Source organism: Elephantulus edwardii, unplaced genomic scaffold (genome assembly GCF_000299155.1).
Source record: "Elephantulus edwardii isolate Elephantulus edwardi_28Jun2011 unplaced genomic scaffold, EleEdw1.0 scaffold00022, whole genome shotgun sequence".
In the NCBI taxonomy this organism is placed as follows: domain Eukaryota; kingdom Metazoa; phylum Chordata; class Mammalia; order Macroscelidea; family Macroscelididae; genus Elephantulus; species Elephantulus edwardii.
The window spans coordinates 10,340,905-10,344,403 of NW_006399772.1; positions in this window are offsets into that span (position 1 = coordinate 10,340,905).

Here is a 3,499-nt window from a genome sequence, read left to right on the forward strand (position 1 = left end):
GTGGAATCAGCTGCCAAAGGCAGTACCGTTTTCCATCTCTGACATATTTTCACCTCACATATGTTTGAATGTAATATAATGTACTGACAGAATCAGCTTCCTGGGAAAGGCAGACTCCCTCATTTGTGGCTGAGTGCTCATGGCTGTTAGCTGTGATCAAGCTAGCTGAATTTTACTTACATTTAAAGTCATAGATAAAAGTGTGGGGAAAGGCTTTCATCCTTGTATCTTCACCAATTAGCACAGCTATCAACAAATAGTAGGTACTGCTTCTGAAGGAATGAAAAGAACAACATTTAACACTACTAATAAAATTTTGAATAGTTTAAAAAATAGAGTAGAGTTCATATGAAAGCAGATCTCATGGTCAATTTACTAAAAAAGGGAGAAAGGAAGGACTTTAATGATAAGAGATCATTTTGGGGGAAATGGGAAGGGGTAGAAACTTTTTAATCCTGGAGACAATCAGCCACAAATATCTCAGAGCTTGATTTTAAAATTACTAGGTGAATTCTTTTTGAACATGTGAGGACACAACTCTTTAAAAGATTGCTGTTGTTAAGTGCCGTGACTCATAGCGACCCTATGAAGGAGAGTCCTCGATGCTTGGGTGTCTTTCTTCCTCTCTCCAGGTTCATAGGGTTTCCAGAGGCAAGCTATTACGGAAGTGGATGCCACTCCTCCTTCCAATTAAAAAAGATTACAGAAAGGAAATAAGCGTAATAACAAGGCAGCAGCAACACAAATTTCTTCATTTTTTCAATCACTTTATTTAATCTGAAAGATGACAAATTCAAAATCTGTCCTTCTCAGGGGGAAACAATAGGCATTTTTCTGTCCCTTTCCCCTCTACACAGTTTTAATTGTGGGGGGGGAATAATATGTTTGATTATCAATTGTGAATGCAGAATTATATCTTTGATCACATGGCAAGGTAGACTATTTCATCTATAATATCACGTCAAAGATTCAAGAGAATAAAGTACAAAAGCCATTTTACAGCTTATTTCAAAACATGGGAATTATTTTGGCTTTCTTGCTTCTTACAGAGTTTTCAGGTAGACTTAAAAATTAAATGTAAGTAATTCTAAAGAACTACTTGCTATAATTTCAGGCTATTTTCCCAAAACTTAACTTTATAGATTTCTTCCTACTATTTATCTCTACCTTTAATTTTTAAGCATATATTTAGTGATCTAAAGATATAAAACATAAAGCATAGCCCTAATGATAAAACACTGAAAGTTCAAAGGAAACATGTTTAATAACGCCTTTGTACTGTGAGTGGGGAAAACATCAATTACGGACTGGATGCCTCTACTGTGAGGACTGATCATCAAGTTTAAAGTGAATGTAGGCACTTCTATGTGTGCACCTGTCAGGCCCGGCTCTTTCTGTGTGCAGACCTTGTGGGCCTGGCACTTCTGTGTACTGACTTTGTGGCCTACACCTTACACATGTGTAAGTGTAGTGTGGAGAGGAGTGCTCTGACCAAGCTGAGAAAGACAACAGGACTCTCCTTTGTAGCCATGAAGCAGGCAGGCCAGAGAGTGACATTTCGACCCCTCTCTCTTGTCTGAGAAAAATGCCTTCATGAGTATCCCCTGAAAGGGCTTGCCTGCTGTGAGGGCGCTCCCATGGGCCCTGGTCAGTCTCCAGATCTTCCTGCAGCGCTGGGCATGGGTTCATGGCAGTCATCTGGGGGTAGGATCTTCAAGATACTATGCACGGCTCCACAGATAGGGAAAGCATTGACTATGGGGTGGCTGCTGGCCCTGCAGGAGTCACAAGGCAAAAAGGGTCAGATGACAGAACTCCTTTCTACAACAGCTCAGTGGAAGACAGCACACCTTATGGCAGTAGTGGAAGGTCAGGAGACCTGGAAAGAGAGTCCATCTAATTCCAATGAAGAAACACAAGACAGAGCCATTCATGCTCGGGAATCTGGGTGAACAATCAGGACCAGGAGATCTTAGATTCGAGCCAAACGACTCCTGACACACAATTATCAGAGGTCGTAACTTAAGTCTGGGAACATGTGGAAGATCCGTGTATGGTCGCTCTTGGAACCAAACCAAGAGAGAGTCCCTGGAAGAGGACGCCGGTGTCCAGGAACAGGCGTCCAGAGAAACAACTACCACTTATTCTAAGACTGCATTTCAACATAGTACTACTTGCAGGCAGAAATATTGCAAAGACTGATGTACGGGCCAGAGAGCCTGGCAAGCAAGGCCCAACATGTCCACAAAGGATTCCGTTCAGGCTCTGATACGTACGATTGGCTCAGGAGGCCATGACACCCACTCAGAAAATGTCTAGAAAAGATCGGAGGACTGGATCGAATTCACAGTAGATGGGTCCAAGGCCCAAGAGGCCACGGAAGTTCCGTAAAAATCTAGGCAATATTTCCAGTAATGCAACTGTGGAGGACACCGCTGGTGTCGCAAAACGTGTGAAAGAGCCATGTGCCGGCCAGGATACCCGCCAAGAAAGGCCAATCATGCAAGAAAAGATCTATACAAGGATGGGATAGAATGCATAGTAGATGTGGCCAAGGCCTGGGTAGCCAGGAAGGCCTGTACACACCGTGGGGACATTCACGATAGCACGACTGAGAAGGACACCACTGGGGACCCAAAATGTGTCAAAGAGCCTCGGGCCGACCAGGATACCAGATGAGGAAAACCACTCATTTCCAAAACTGATTCGTTGGAGGACTTAATCCAGTCCATAGAAGATGTGGTAAAGGCCAGGGAGGACCAGGAATGTGCAAGAATAAGGACCCCCTTCTTCTCTTAAAAAGATCTGTGCTGAACATCAAGCCCCAGAAGGAAGATGAGCCACATATGGATGAGGAGAAATTCCTTGACCTCTAGTTCCAGCAGTTTATATTCCAATGTGTGGGAAGAAGAGGGCAGCGAAAATCTGAGTTTATGCAAAGATGGTCAACAACTTTATGCAAATAAGCAAGGATTTCTTTCTTAAAGCTATTATTTCCTCTTCAATTGGATTCTTCCTCATACTTTAACAAACCAATAAACTATCTGGGGGGGGGGGAATGAAGTGAATGTAACCATAAAGGAGAGTAGTCATCACCACCCGCGGGTGAGTCAGAGCTTTAGCTGCTTCAGGAGGAACTCCTAGTGGAATTCCAAGTGCTAAGACAGTTCTGTGTCTTTTGTAAAAGGCAAGCAGCCGGGAGGGGAACATGGTTAACAAAAACACATCCGGAACATCGACAGAAAACGACCCTCACATCAGCCAAAGTTTTACAACATACCTTTCTATATCAACTCAATGGACGAGCAAACTGGTCAATATGGAAAACTCAACTTTACAACCGAATTGCTTCCGTTTCAAATAAATACCGATAAATCTCTCTCAGCTCTCACCAAGAAAACTGTAAATTCTCCAGACCCGAACCTCACAAAGACTGACCTACTGCATGCTTTCAACAAATTCTGAGTGAATCAGTTTGGCTAAGAAAGCTCTGTTCTCG